General features: G+C 48.7%; 1 pseudogene; it reads right to left on the minus strand.

The window, feature by feature from the left end:
* Positions 1-6,991, minus strand: part of LOC101637116 — an 85,943-nt pseudogene extending 78,952 nt beyond the window's left edge.
* Between the last annotated feature and the right edge of the window lie 9,476 nt (positions 6,992-16,467).

Consider the following 16,467-nt stretch of genomic DNA (forward strand, 5'->3'; position numbering starts at 1 on the left):
AGCAAGCAGTAAACATGAGGTGCAGATGTCTTTTTGAATCAGTATTTTTGTGTCTTTTGGGTAGATACCTAGGAGTGGGATTGCTGGGTCATAATGGAAGCTCCATGCTAAGCAGTTTGAGAAACCTCCAAACAGTTTTCTATCATTGTTGTACTAGTTTGCATTCCCAGCAGAAGTGCAGGAGAGTTCCTTTTTCTCTACATCCTCTCCAACATTCGTTGCTAGTTGTTTGAAGATGTGCCATTCTCACTGGGGTGAGGTGGTATCTCATTGTGGTTTTCATTTGCATCTCCCTTATGATGAGTGATGTTGAACATTTTTTCATATGCTTGTTGGCCATCTGCATTTCCCCTTTGGAGAAGTGTCTTTTTAGCTCTTCTGCCCATTTTTTGATGGGGTTGTTTATTTTTGTTGAGTTTCATCAGTTCTTTGTATATCTTTGTGATCAATCCTTTATTGCTAGCATTGTGTGAGAAAATTTCTTTCCCAATCAGTGGGATGTATGTATGCTTTGTGTATTGTCTCTTGCTGTACAGAAGCTCTTTAACTTGATGTTGTCCCATCTGTTTACCCTTTCCTTCACTATCATTGTGTTGGGTGCTCTATCTTTACAGATGCTATTGAGGTGTATGTCACGTAGTGTTTCTCCCATCTTTGCTTCCAGGTATTTTATGGTGAAAGCCACATTTTTTAAAGGTACTAAACGCTGACATGGAAATGCACATAGGTGCATATGCTGTCATCCAAAGGGCTGTGTCCCAGGGGGGAAAAATTGTATGAAGTGAATTAGCCTCCTCTGTTAGGAAATCCCCTGTTTAATTGGAGGAATAAATGGCTAAAAGTATGGCTACTTAGACTCATTGAATTGGTAGACACTTTCTTGCAAATGAATTTGAGTCTGTCCCTTTTAAAAATCAACTGACTGGCCCTCCCTGGTGGCGCAGTGGTTAGAAGGCAGCACTGCAAGCTAGTCAAAGCCACTTCAGCGAGAGTTCGAACCCTGCCCCGGAGGTGGCCCACATGGCACAGCAAACCTCTCCTGACCTGACCACTGCTCCCCTCAGCAGTGTACTTCATCAGTCTGCCTGTTCTGCTCCCCGCTCTCTCTTCATGAAGCCTCTTACCACCCCTGCACCTCTGGCCTGTACTCCAGTTCTGTGTGTGCAAATAAATCTTTAAAAAAAAAAAAAGAATCAAATGAATGTTGAGAACTGACAGTACTTGTTGTCTTAAATAAATGCAGACTCCCAAAGGAAACCAGAACTGTGGGCAATGGAGTCCTAGCTCTATAAACTTGACAACTTCCAGTATAGACTAATTTTTCCTTTGGGATCTGTGGTTAAAAAAAAAAAAAAAAACCCAGATAGGACATTTTAATAACTTGATCCCAGTGTAATTATACTGGATATATAAACCCTACTGAAATAATGATAACTTTAAAAAAAAAAAATATTTGTACAAGATCCATTTATATGCAAGAGAGGCCTATGGATTAATACAGCAGAATAGAAAATAGTGACATTGCTTCAGGTCTCACTTTAAAAAAATAGCCTTTGAAATGTTCAACATCACTTGTAATAAGGGAGACGCAAATTAAAACCACAATGAGATACCACCTCACCCCAGTGAGAATGGCACATCTTCAAACAACTACAACAACAAATGTTGGCGAGGATGTGGAGAAAAAGGAACTCTCCTGCACTGCTGGTGGGAAGGCAAACTAGTACAACCACTATGGAAAACTGTTTGCAGGTTCCTCAAACTACTAAAAATGGAGTTTCCATATGACCCAGCAATCCCACTCCTAAGTATCTACCCAAAAGACACAAAAAAACTGATTCAAAAAGACACCTGCACCCCCATGTTTATTGCTGTTTTATTTACAATTGGAAAGACATGGAAACAGCCCAAATGCCCAAAAGTGGATGACTGGATTAAAAAGATGTGGTACATGTACACAATGGAATATTCCTCAGCAACCAAAAAAAAAAAAAAAAAAAAAAAGCAAAACACATGCCTTTTGCAGCGACATGGATGGAGCTGGAAAAGTTCATGCTTAGTAGAATAAGCCAGATAGAAAAGGAAAAATACCGAATGGTTTCACTCATAGCAGGAGTATAAAGGACCAGGTGAGAAAATAATAATAATAATAATAAGGAACAGTTATATACCAGAGACAATTTATGGGGGTGGAGTGGGGAATGGGATCAAAAACAGTGGAGGGAGAGAAATGCAATGGATGGCACATGGGTGATTTGGTGATGGGAAGCCCAAGGGGATTACAACTGAGATGGAAAAAGGCACAAAATAATGTAAAAATAAACTATTATATTATTAAATAAAAAATAATAATAATAGGCTTTGAGAAACTATTACATATATAGCTATAATTTAGTAACAAAATTGAATAGTCACAATTATCTGAAAAGGTTATTAAAATACTATTGCTGGGTCCTCCCTGGTAGCACTAAGAAGCTAAAGCCACTTCAGCATGAGTTTGATCTACACCTTGAGGTGACCCACATAGCACAGCAGACCTCTCCTGACGTACCCACTGTTCCCTTCAGCAGTGCACTTAATCGGTTTGGTCTGCTTCCACTCTGTCTATGTTGAATCCTTTCACCACCCCTGCACCTATGGCCTATACCCCAGTTCTGTATGCATAAATAAATAAATCTTTTTTAAAATACTATTGCTACATGTTCCATGAGGTTGTATTTTCTTCATAGGCTTCAAAAAAAATTAAATGTGGGGGAAACTATGAAAATTAAGAGATCTAGCCCTCCCTGGTGGCGCACTGAATTAAAGCACAGCACTAAGAAGCTAAAGCCACTGCAGCATGAGTTCCATCCTAGCCTGCCCCGGAGGTGACCACATGGTGTGGCAGACCTCTCCTGACCTGCCACTGCTCCCCTCAGCAGTGTACTTCCTCGATCTGCCTGTTCTGCTCCCAACTCTGGCTCTGGGGAATCCTCTCACCGCCCCTGTATCTCTGGCCTGTACCCAGTTCTGCGCAAATAAATCTTTTTTAAAAAAAAAGAAAAGAAAATTAAAAGATCTAATTAGACAGATAAGGAAGACACATCTAATTATCCTTATTATTTACGGAAAGTTATTTTCTTGCAAATGCTTTGTTAGCTTGAAATCTAAAGTAAAGAGGTAATAACATCTTCATAAAAATTTTATTCTGGTAAAGTAAATATTTATAGCCATACCCACAAAACAAAATTATACCTGGGTTCGTAATAATTTGTAAGGCTGTACAGAGATCCAGAAAAGAAATATTTGCAAACCGCTGACCCACCCCTGGCCTGCTCTCAGGGGCTCTGTGTGACAAGGTCTTGGAGCAGGAGAGGGGTGGGGGCAGTCCTAGGCAGTGGGAGTGGTCCTCAGGTCTCAGTCTCCAGGGCCAGTGTCTGAGGCTGGAAGTTTACTGTTGGGGGGGGTCCTTCTCCCCAGGTTTCACTTCCTCACACAACATGTGAAGGGTCTTTCTGCCCAGATACACCCCAGTTCTCACTCCCCATTGCTTGAAGGGTTTCCAGAGACGCCAATCAGCATCTCTGAGGCTCTAGTGGGACTCAGATTCTCCCCCAATTCTAGAGCGCAGGTCATGAGGCCCCCCAATTCTCCTACTGCTGCTCTCTGGGGCCTTGGCCCTAAGGAGACCTGGGCAAGTGAGTGCAGGGGCGGGAGGCAGGAGCAAGGGGCTTGGGGGTGGGGGTGGGGGCACAGGGCCTGGGGAAAGGGATGACCTGGCTTGACTCAGCGTCCTCACCGCCCATGTTCTCCCCCTTGGCCCTCCCCAGCCCTGGCCCCTTTCCTTCCCTTCCAGCCTCCAGCCTCCTCTTAACCTGCCCAGAGTCTGGGCCCCCTTCCTCCCTCTGCCTCTTTTCAACCTTGAGTAGAGAGGAGTATCAGATAACTCCTCCTCTTAGGTCAGTCCCTGTGGGGGCTCTGTCTTCTCTGCAGCTGCCTCCTCTCCCTGCCCTCAGGTCTGGTCATCCAGTATGGCTGGGCCCAAACTCAAGGGGTGAGAAAGTGAAACCCAAGCTATGTTCACTGTTAGTTAACAGTAAGATCCATAAACCTAGAACCTTCTATTCTAAAGAGAGAAACATTCTTGTGTGCTGTGATGTGTAGATTTGGTGTGGGAGAAAAAGATGGAGTGGGGGGGCGAAGAGCAGCATTTGTGATAAAAACCTAGGGGGCATTGATGTCACTGTGAGCGGAGGGGTGTGCAGCGTGTACCTCAGGACACTGTCTCTAGAGCAGGGAAGTGTCTGCACTGATCAGTCCTAAACTAAGTGTTGCATCAGGTGCATGACAGACTGTTTGGTGTTTGGGAAGCCTCAATGACCTGAACACAGCCCAACTTGCTGGCCTGTGGGGTGTATGTCCTGGTAGGGGATGAGGGCGGTGAGACTGAGACTGTGTGACAATCACTGAGGGAGGCGCCTGGTTAGAAGTGGGTGAGGGATGTGGGGTGTGGGGACAAGGAGGATGGCACAGTCAGTGTGGGAGGTCTGTGTTCTCCACGTGTCCCCAGAACTGCCCACTGAGGCCAGTAGGGGCCCGGCAGCTGTCCAGGCCCTAATCATCTCCCATTTCCAGCCACAGTGCCGATCCAATGGGGCAGGGTGTCCTCACAAGGTGCCTGGTCCCACGAACTCCCAAGTGAAAGCAGGAGTGTGTGTGTGTTGTGCGGGAAAAGGGGCCTTCCCTGCTCATAGAGCCAAGAATAGATGAACTCCGGAGATGGAGAAGAGGCCTGAGGAGGCCAGACTGGGCTAAGGGGGCCACAGTGGAATCATTTGGAACCAGCCAGGCTGAGAGCCCACAGCCGTCACTGAGGCTAGACCTGGGACTCACAGCGGGAGGGCAGACACTGACCTGTGTGTCCTCTAGTGATTCAAGTTTTTTTCCCAAATAGGGGCCCTGGGACTCCTCAGGCTCAAGTACCCCTGGGCTGGCCCCTGCTGTTTGCACGCAGCTCAGAGGCTCCCTCACATGATACCCCGGGAGGGAGGATGGACAGGGCAGATCTCCCCCTCCATGACCGAGTCCTTTGTTCACTCAGAGGAGGCAGCAGAGGCCCCTGAGGAGACACTCGGGGACTGTCCCTGGGCCGGGCTGTGAGGAAGGGCCTTAGTGGACACCACCACCTTTCCTCTGACACCGTCCCTCTGGTTTCTTAATCTACAGTAGAAATAATCAAATCTAAATTCTATAAAATAATTCCAAAAAATGTGCCTACATTATTGTTATCATATCCTAAATAATACCAGCTATCGCACAAAGAAATAGGTTGACTTCCCAACCCACAGAGGTCTCTGTGAGCCAAGATCTAAAAAAGTAGGAAAAGTGCAAAAAGAAAACCCCTTTGGAAATGACACATACTGGAGGCCACACAGGGACCCCACACAGGCAGCATGGAGAGCCGGGCACAGGTCTCCACTCTCTTGATTTGGCCCGAGGACAGACACGCTCCCTGATAACGAACATTCTCATGTCGGGGACAGCTCAGGGGGTCCATCCTGCATATCCAGGAGCGCCCCAGACCCCTGGCCTGAGCGAACCTGCCCACAGCCCGCAGTGCTGAGACGGCGCATGCAGGGGAGCAGGGCTGGGCCCGGGTACATGCTGGCCCTGAGGACTCAGACTCAGGCCCCAGGATCCCCTCTGATGGCTGGACCGCTGGGCTCTGGACACTGGCAAAGGGCACATGATATGACAAACCCCTTGATAAAGAGTTAAACAACCTAGACTAAAACTTAATCTTTATGCTACACCTCTCACGCCCATGAGAACGGATTTCAGGGCCAGCCCCAGAATCCAAGGACCAGGGTCCTTTAGCAAGATCCCTCCATATTGGCTAGAAATTTGAAAGCTCTGCTCTCAGACCAAGTCTCGAAGTGGGATCCCCAAACACCTGGACCTCATCTGTCCAGAGGGAGCTGCATCCAGCCCACTGAGGGGGGTCCAGGAACCTGCATGTTGACAATCATCCTAGATTTTCTGCACTGTTTTCAGAACTGTTGCCTTAGATGGTGGGGAATCGGGGGAGGGGGAGTAGAAGGGGAGTGAGGGGGTGAGGGGAGTCAGGGAGGCTGTGCACTGGAAATGGGCCATGATTAGGGCCCGGAGCACCTGCCTCAGCTCTTACTGGCCTCAGTGGGCAGATCCGGGGACACATGGGGACACAGATCTTCCACCCTCATGAGCCACACAATGTGGTGCAGGGAGGTAAGTGTCCCCTGGTGCTCCTCAGGGCTCAGACACCCTCCTCCTGCAGAGGGAGGCTCTTCCCTTGCACTCAGGGACCCTCCAGCACCCCAGGATGCAGGGTCCCCATAAGATAGTGTCCCCACAGGGGTGTTTCCGAGCAGGAGCCTAGACTGTCCCCCAGCACAGAGGCCTGGTGTCCTGTCTCTCGGAGGAGCCCATGACTCAGAAGAGAGACCCCCTAGTTCCCATCTGTGGGACCCCGAGCTTCAGTGAAGTGAGTCCTTGCCAGGATCCCCCACTGCTGGAGCCAGAGTCTGAGTCAGAGGGTCATTGACAGACACAGGAGCCAGGGCCACCCCTGGGCAGACTCAGAGCAGGTCACATCAGCGACTATGGCTCAGTTTCTCCTCCGGCACCAGGATGTGCCATTGTTATTAGTGAACATTATTGAAAAGCTTGAGATTTTTACCGACTTATAACACACACAGAGCACCTTTACTGCTCATAGCCACTCTGGAGGCAAAGGGGAGAATGTGGCTTCTCCTCCCAGGAGAGAAGTGGGTCTCAGGAGGGCTGGTCTGGGGGTCACTTGCTCCCTGGGTAGAAGAGCAGCTAATGGGACGCTGGTGGTGACCTCACCCCGGGTCTGCAGTGTCCACATGGGGAGAGGGGCTCTGGGCATCTGTCTTACTGTTCCCTCACTGTCTGTGGCCGCAGAGGCCGTTTCTGCCTGATGTGGGCACTCACCCTGCAGCTCACACATCCTGCGTGTCCTTCAGTCTCTCTGGGCTGACAGCCATGGCTGCTGTTTGCTACAAGAACATCATCATTTCTGGAAAAGTCTAAGCTATTTCTTCATTAGAGAATCTCAGATGTTCCCCTGATGTTGTTTTAGGCCCACACAGACCTTTGAGCATCTTCCATGATTTAATTCACAAACATTTATTCACCATCTGCAGCTCCACCAGTGGGAGTCAGGAGCATCTGCGCTGACCGTGGACCCTAAACACTCGTGCAGGCCCCTCACACTCGTGCTCACAGGCCTCACCCTGGGGATCTTCCCCCTGCCCCTGTTCCTGTCCCCAGGGCACCAGGGCATCTGTCCTGAGATCCCCCACTTCCGGGGCTACACTAATCACGTGTTGTGTCCCCCTATACCCAGCACTCATGGCCACAGTTGTCCTTTTTTTTTTTTTTTAAAGATTTATTTATTTGTACATACAGAACTGGGGTACAGGCCAGAGGCTCAGGGACGGTGAGAGGCTTCACCAGAGACAGAGTGGGGAGCAGAACAGGCAGATCAACGAGGTACACTGCTGAGGGGAGCAGCAGGCGAGTCAGGAGAGGTCTGCCACGCCATGTGGTCTCCTCCGGGGCAGGCGGGAATCGAACTCATGCAGAAGTGGCTTTAGCTTCTCAGTGCAGTGCTTTAACCCGCTGCGCCACCAGGGAGGGCCCACAGTTGTCCTTTTGCTTTAACCTGACCCCTCATTCCCTCTGTAGCAATAACCTCTCAGTGAGAAGGTCTGAGGTGTGTGGGAAGAAACAGAAACACTCTGCTCCATGGCCCCTCTTGAGTGATATTGTCATCATGACTACAGCCTTGGGGTCAGATCTCCTAATGACCCCAAGTGGGGCGGCCCAGGTGACACTGCAGCAACCACAACAGCTGTCCACAGGCCAGGGGACAGCACTGGACACTGGACAGGACAGTGCCAGAGGCAATAGCACCAGGAGATTGTTCCCAGGATCAGAAGGGGTGACGGCTCTCAGAGGTCGCCGGGTACAGGTCAGCAGGGCTGGTCACACAGGTCAGCAGGCAACAGTGCCAGAGAAGTGGTCAGCAGGTGATGGTGCCAGTGTCCCAGCTCGCAGAGAGGCCACTGTCCCAACAGCCAACAACCTCAGAGAGACTGGCACAGCCCCCAGTCAACAGCCCCTGTCGCCTCACCAGGGACAGGCCAACGGGACTCCCTGCAGCCTGTTAGAGGCCAGAGGCAGTTGCAGCAGCAGGTCTTGGGAGAGGTCTCTGGAAAGGTCTCAGCGGTACCCTGAGGTCTCTGGAGAGGTCTCAGCGGTACCCTGAGGTCTCACAGTCTGCAGGGTCTCTGCAAATGTCTTTTTCAGAGTGCAGACAATGCTGACTGGCAGCCGGGTACCTGGTGGCTCCACTGGCTGTGTCCGGCTGTGTCCTCTCCAGGGCACCCGCCTCCCCCTGACTGGCCCCTTTACCACCCCAGCTGCTTGGTGGCGCCCGTGGAGCCCCGATCAGATTGGTCCCTTTACAGCCCTGAATGGCCTCGGAAACCAGGAATAGCCCTGTGAGAGCCGGGTCTGATGGGTCCACTCACATTCTGGTGCTGGTTTTATGCGTGAGATGCCTGCTGGTGTGCCCAGAGGCCTGAGGTCAGGTAGGCCTCCCGGGATGCAGGCCGCAGTGACTCAGAGCCCACCAGATGGGCCGCAGGCTGCACACAGTGAGGTGCCCGCTCTCCTGGGTGTCAGGAATGGGAATGGCCTCACAGGGCCCTATGCCGCCGCCCCCCCCCCCCACAGGCCTCAGCGCGGCCCCCTCTATCGCAGCCCCCAGGCTGGTGTGGTGCTGCCGCAGCACAGCACAGGCCAGCGCTGCAGACTCAGGGTCTCCACAGGGGCGCGCTGAGGTGGGGCCGGCACCCATGGGCCTCTCTCCCCATGGCCGGACTCAAGCCTTGCTCCTGACTCGGCCTCAGCAAAGCCCCCTGTGCCCTCCCCCACACACTCACGCCCCACTGCACACACCAGGTTGCTGAAATTAAGCAGGTAAATGGTCACTGTCCAGGCTGCCCCCAGAGCTTACACTGACCAGAGTGCTGTGCCCTCTTGGGTGTCCTGGCAGCGTGGACAGCACGTGGCCCCCGGCGGGTCTGAGAGAGACTCGCTGTGACAGGCCTGGCAGCAGCTGTGGCCACAGGAGGGATGCCCAGGGCCCGTCTCCAGGCAGACACTGCGGGTCCCTCTGCCAGGAGGGTCCAGTCGTGGCCCGAGGTCATGACTGTCCTGCAAGGTGGGTGAGGAAGGGACACACGGAGGGCAGAGGAGACACTCAGGGTGGTGGTGACCACACCTGCTCTGGTCAGGTCCCAGGAGCCCTTCCCTGTCCCCCCCCCCATATCTGCTCCCTATGGTGCCCCAAGCCTGTCTCACATGGACCCCACCTGCCTTCTCTCCCACACAGGCAGGGGGCTCCCGGGGCGTGTTGTCACCTCCCCTCTCTCCCCCTCACCTCCCTCCATCACCAGAGCAACTTCAGGAGGAATTTTTCTAAATTCAACTTAACATATAGGTGCCTGGGCAGGGAGAGGGACACGTCCCTAAGGGAACCCACTTCACTATGGTGTGTCCCGGGGATGTGACCTCATGGAGGCCTCAGCCCCTTAGCTCTGAGACCCCCTCAATGCAGCTGCCACAGCAGGGGCTTGGCAGGTCAGCCTGGGTCATGCTGCGTGGCCTGGGCTGGTCTGAGTCTCCCTCCCACAGGCATCATTTACTCTGACAACTTACAGGGCATTTTTTTTTTTTACTTGGGAATTTAATGTTGGCAGGTGACTTTCCCACCCCTGAAATCATCTGCACTGTGCACCTGGTGGGCTCCTGGACTGAGGCGGCACCCTCTGACAACACAGGGGAGTCACAGCCTATGGGACAGTGACAGATGTCCCTGCTGCTCATGAGATACCCAGAGAACATGAGACCCAGTCTGAGACATGGAAGAGAACAGGCACAAAGCAAAAAAAAATAAAGTGTAGAGACGGGGAGTGTGATAACTGAGGCCCAACCTTGGCCTGAGCCCAGCTGACCCAGCCACACGCAGCCCCTGGGACAGGACAGGTGGTGTCTGAGTCCCTGTGACCACAGGCCCTGCTGGGAAAGGTGCCACTGAGGGACAAGGACAAAGGTCAGAGAGATGACCCCTGAGGAGTAGCCATGTCACAGCCACGACACCCTAAGCACCAACTGGACACAGCCCTGTCCCCCCTCCTCCTCACAGCCTCTCCCGCCCCCACCCACACAGACTCAGCACAGAAAATGTGCAGGTCTGGCTGGGCCTCATGGCTCCTAGTCATTTCCTGGCAGATATCCGTTATCTTTTCAGTTAACCCATCAACCCCACACGACACAGTAACGACAAATTTCCTACCTGGACATATATTTTAAATAGGGAAGTGGACATTTCACTCAGGAAAACCACAGGCAGGGACGGCATCAGCCCCCCTCTGCCAGGAGCAGGACAGTCATCAGGGAGAGAGCACTGGTGTGGGCGGCAGGGTCTTTCTAAACACTTATTTATGACTTTTTCTATTGAGGAGCTTGGCTCTGGTTACTGTTCATGATTTGGAGGCCCAGGATCGCCCTTCAGGTGCTATTCCTGCGGTGGGGCACACCTACCCCTAAGCATGGGTGCCCTGCCCACTGTGCCTTCCCGCTCTGTGCACCCCCCCACTGTCGGAGACCAGCTCCAACTTTTGAGGTGTCTGGAGGCAACACAGGCAGGACCCTAAGATGAGAAGGCATGAGGGGGAGAGGAGCCGGTACAAGTACAAGGAAGACAGGGAGTCGGAGTTGGGTGCAAATCTTCCTGCTCTGCCTTCACCACAGGTTTATTTTATACATTTCAAGCAGGCAGGGGGGTGACATTAGCTTATGAAAGGGGTTGAGATTACAATCACCTTTTTTTTAAGAATAGTCTGGGGTTGTTTTGACCTTTACTTGAGATTCTAACATTCTAAAATCAATCAAGGTTAAAAGACAGGTATATAGGTGCACAAAGTTTAGGACTAATATTACTATAGTGAAGATTGATAAAAATAAAGTCCTTAAAACTTTATCTAATATTTGATGGTTTTTTCTACCTGAGACATCTTGGGAGGCAGGAAGAGGAAATTTCTTGCTAATCAAGTTTCGGAAAAGTTCTTTGAAGAAATTTGCTAAAAGGTTTTAAGTTTCCTTGAGGTCTAGACAGTAGAAAGCATAATTTGCTCTGAATAGGAGACATAGGTGAATTTCCTTATCTAAAGACTAGATAGTAGAATCCTGAAAGACTAGCCAGAAGACTTTTGTGGATTGCTTTGAGGTGTAGAAGGTAAAAGACCTAATTAGCTCTAAAACAGGCAACCTGGATGAATTTCCATATCTAAAGCCAGACAGTAGGAAGTCTGAGTAATTCTGTAGAAGCTAGGTGAGATAATAAAATGATAAGATTTGGGTTTTCCTCCGCCCTGCAGTGAGAGACTTTGCAGAAACAGCCCTTTTGCTTTTTTATTGATCAGCCAGTTGTCAAGTCACTTTTGACTTCAGAGGAATTTCTCACCCTGGTGCAGTGCTTGCTTGTCAGGGCCAGGCAGGCCTTATGCGGCTGTGGCAATCCAATTGTAAGCTGAAAGTTGCTCAGAATATTTGGATATTACGATTTTACAAAAAAGGGAGGTCATAACATAAGTTAGCGTGGAAAGTCTGATTTTTCAGAGCTTTTCCCGAGCTACCCGGAATCTGTCAGACGATAGCCAATAGCCGTCGCATAGCTTGTGTCACCCCACCCCTCTGGTAGCCACTAGGCATGTCAGGTGTCAGGGTCAGGATGTGGGGTTTACAGTCACCCCCTTTTATTGGTTTCCCATAAAGAGCTCAGTTTGCCTCTTAGGCCGTGATTTCCAAAGCATTCATGTTAAAGCATAAGAATGTGTTAGAGTTTTTGAGAGAGGAAGTGGGGAGAGTACAGTCTCAAAGCTCATCTTCAGTGAGAAGGATAAACACGGGGTGGTCCTTTCTCTTCATAGAAACTTACAGATTTACAACTTTGAAACATCAAAACTGTACTGCCTTGGGTTACTTAAAAAAACAGTAGTCAAATACCCTCTGTGGGCATCACATTTCCCTTCTAAATGTATAGACATTCGCATAATTTTGCACTAATTACATAATGATGTGTAAAAATAAACACCAAAATGTTTAACTCAATAATCCTGCATATGGATCAAATCATGGTAGTATCAATATATTTTGAAATCCCACTTTATATTCATCAGTAAAATGTAGCATTTGCAATGTCCCCAGAGAACAGGGGACATGTGACACGTGACAAGGCCACTCCCACAGTCACTGTGGATCACACTAGAGCTGCTGCCACCTCAGGCTCCAATGGCCAGAGCCCACATGTGGTCACTGCCAGGCCAGCATGGAGACCGGGCCACTACTGACCAGGCGCCTCTGTGTGCTCCTGTTAGGCCTGAGCCTGGTGCATTAAGCACAATGGTATCTTCTTTTTTATTTATTTTTATTTTTTATTATTGCTGACATTTATTGTAAATTCACTACACTGTGCTAACGTTTACTTTAATAGAACGGTCTTACAACGTAGTTACACAGTGTTCTTAATTTCATTTACAGAGGAAGACACAGACTTAGATCTAGAGGCAACAATTTAGCCAAGTTTGCACAGACACTAAGTGGCAAGGCATGTGAACCAAGGCAGTGTTCTTAATTTGGTCAGCAAGCTACAGCAGTGAGTTCAGTGAACAACTGGTGAAATCAGGCAAAGCAGCAGTTAAAAAAGCTCTAAGCAGGTCTGCCAGAATCAGGTCTGGCAAGAATTCCCTCTGGCAGAGATCAATTCAGGGTAACATCTTAAAACAGTTCATTCTCTTTTTGTTTATCTTCTCAATTTTTCACTTCCTTTTATTCCCCTCAATACCTCCCTCCTACCAGAAGAGATTTTTTTTCACAATAGTTTAATGAATGTTACGAGGTAAGTAAAGCAAAGGGACATAATCTGAACCCCTGAATCATTTATTTTCTCTCCACCATTTTAAAAATTAGTGATGAGCCTATGTAAGTGACAGACCCACTGGGTGGAAAGACACGTTCCCCTCTGAGGTCACCATGGTGACCACCCACATGAGGCTGGTCTCTCCGGGCCACTTACCGTGACCGTCCCTCAGCAGAGCTCTCATGCTGCCAGTGCTATGTCCCCTGGCAGCTGTAGAATATTTCCCCTCATTAAAAATATTTAATAACTGGGCAATAATCTGCTCAGTCTTTATAAACACTCCATTGACTAATTGTTCATTTTTCACAACCATTTCCTGCTGGCTTCTTCACACAACTGAGGCCACCTTCAAATGAGGATTTTTAATCAGCTTCCAATTCTATCCCACAATGTAAAATATTGTCCACAGTTATAGTCAAGAAGAGGTGAAGGTCTGTATAGTGAGTTGAGTCATTAATAAATGGCCCTTAGATTTGAGGACACAGAAATAACTGTCATGAATGGACATTGTAGAGAACGACTGAGACGAACAACCTACATACACCAGCTGGTGTTAGCAGAAATGGCAGAGGTGACAGGGTAGATGCTGGAGAAGCCATCCCAGGGCGCAAACCATGACTGCAGGTGGGATAGGAATCTTCTAGAGAGGAGGTTCATGGAGTCACTTATCTATAAAACTGTGATGAAGGCCTCTGTGAATCTGGTAGATCATCTTGTTAGTGAAAAGAGGAAGGACCAGGCAGGGAAACTGAGTTGAATTCAGCTGCTGAGAAACTCCTGCATTGTCATATATTTGCTGTAACCTCTCAGCCCATAGGAACTGTGAAGGGGTGGGCAACTTACTCCATGGTGATGCCGTGACAGTAAACGTGGTTCTCAGTAGACCTGATACTTCAAAAATTGTGGATGGTTCATGCGAGAATGACATAGACAAAATGACATCTCATTATCACAGAGAGAAAATAAAGGTTAAAAGCACCAAGATTTCTATAATCAAGGGAGTAACAGTTTGTTGGAAGATGTCACACTCTGGCCCTGTGGTGGATATAGATATGGTATAAAAAATAACTTTCTGCAGCACTGAGTTCAAGATCCGTCTCAGCTCCAGCAAGCAGCAGGAGCTGGAGGGTCCCAGGGTGTTGTAGACACCACAGTGGGGGACCCCATCAGCTGGCCTCAGGCTTTGTGGTCAAATGAGTCTGTTCAACCTAGAGAGGTTCAGTCCCTATCAGGGCTGCCAGGCCAGGAAGCCCAGGCTGGTCTGCAGTCCTGGTCAGCAACAGGCACAGCTTGAAGAGACCAAGAGATTGCTTAAAGTCCAGCCCTTTGTCTCATTTCCCCACGCCCACATAGAAGGGATGGGCTTGCCTTTCTCCTCTGGCTTATCTCAGTTGGCACAGTCCTCTCCAGCCCCATCCACGCTGCCCCAGACCACATGAGTTTATGTTCTGACGAGGAGTGTCTGTCCCCCAACCCCCCTCCCCACAGCTTGGCCATCGTGAGTGGGCTGCAGGGGTCAGGGGAGAACGGGGGTGTCTCTGTGGGTGGAGCCTTGGTGTGGCTCCTGGGTCCTGTGGCGGATCCACTTTCATTTCCTGAGAAACCTGGGCACTGTTTTCCATTGGGGCCAAGCCAGGCCGCATCCCCCAAACAGTGTAGGGCTGTTCCCTTTTCTCCACATCCTCATTGTGTCTGGTCTTTTTGACATGGGCCATTCGCGAAGGTGTGACATGGTTTCTCATTGTGTTTTGAATCAGGGGGTCTTGAATGGATTGTAAGATGTTGTGAACCTCACTCCAGAGAGAGGGGCCCACATGGGAAAAAAAATAAAAACAAGAAACAGTAAGTGTTAGAGATGATATAGAGAGAGATAAATGAGCCCTCTTGGATGCTGGCGGAAGGCAAACTGGCCGAACCACTGTGGAAAGCTGTGTGGAGGCTCCTCAGACACTAAAAGTGGATCTGTAATGTCATCCAGGGAATCCACTCCCAGGAATCTACAGAAAAACACTAATTCAAAACAAGAAACCTGGACTCTTGGGATTACTACAGCACTATTTACAGTAGCCAAGACATGGAAACAACCCAAATGCCCCCAAATCTACAAATGGACCAAAAAGTCCAGTATAGTTATACAAAGTATTATGAGTCAGTGATCAAAAAGGACAAATTCAGGCTATTTGTGGCAACATGGATGGAGCTAGAAGGGACTAAGTCAGAAGGAAAAATATAAATATCAGATGATCTCACTTAATGTAAAATATAAAGAAACCAAACACAAGATTAGGAAAAAGTCACAGTGTGGCCACTGACTATAGATCTGAGGGTCACAGCAAGGGAGGGGATGGAGGAGGCCAGAATAGGGAGAGGAACACAGGGAGTTTGGGGATTGTTCAGGGTGATGTGCTGATGGGGACTATAGCAAAGTAAGAAAAGAATTCTTTTATGTTTTTAATTTTTGTAGATTAATTTATTTATACATAAAAGTACAGGAGTGTAATTCTTGTATGTACTAATACACACAAGAAGGGGTATGGGTGGTGAGAGGATTCACCAGAGACAGTTGGGGAACAGAGCAGGTGGATCCACTGAGATACACTACTGAGGGGAGCAGTGGGTGAGACAGGAGAGGTCTGCTGTGCCTAAAAGAAATTTTTTTTAAAAGATGTTGTGTGTCCAGTGAGAATGCCACATTTTGTTTTGTTTTATTTTGTTCTTTTTTTTTATTTTATAACAGTTTATTTTTACATCATTTTGTACATTTTTTCCCCATCTCAATTGTAATCCCCATCTCAATTGGTTTCCCATCACCAAGTCACCCGTGTGTCATCACCATAATCCCGTGCATTTCCCTCCCCCCCCCCAGTTTTTGATCCCATTCCCCACTCCACCCCCAAAACATGTCTCTGGTATATGGTTGTTCATTATTTTTGTTATTTTCTCGCCTGGTCCATTATACTCCTGCTATGAGTGAAGCCATCCAGTATTTTTCTTTCTCTTTCTGGCTTATCTCACTAAGCATGATCTTTTCCAGCTCCATCCAAGTTGCTGCAAAAGACATGTGTTTCTCTTTTTTGGTTGCTGAGTAATATTCCATTGTGTATATGTACCACATCTTTTTTATCCAGGCATCTACTTTTGGGCATTTGGGCTGCTTCCATGTTTTTCCAATTGTAAATAAAGCAGCAATAAACAGTTTTCCATAGTGGTTGTACTAGTTTGCATTCCCACCAGCAGTGCAGGAGAGTTCCTTTTTCTCCACATCCTCGCCAACATTTGTTGTTGCTAGTTGTTTGAAGATGTGCCGAGAATGGCACATTTTAAGACAACTAGCATCAACAAATTCTGGTGAGAATGTTAAGAAAATTCTGGTGGGAATGCAAACTACCACAACCACTATGGAAAACTGTTTGGAGGTTCCTCAAACTGCTTAA

This window comes from Condylura cristata, unplaced genomic scaffold (assembly GCF_000260355.1).
Source record: "Condylura cristata isolate star-nosed mole 26May11 unplaced genomic scaffold, ConCri1.0 scaffold00055, whole genome shotgun sequence".
Classification (NCBI taxonomy): Eukaryota; Metazoa; Chordata; class Mammalia; order Eulipotyphla; family Talpidae; genus Condylura; species Condylura cristata.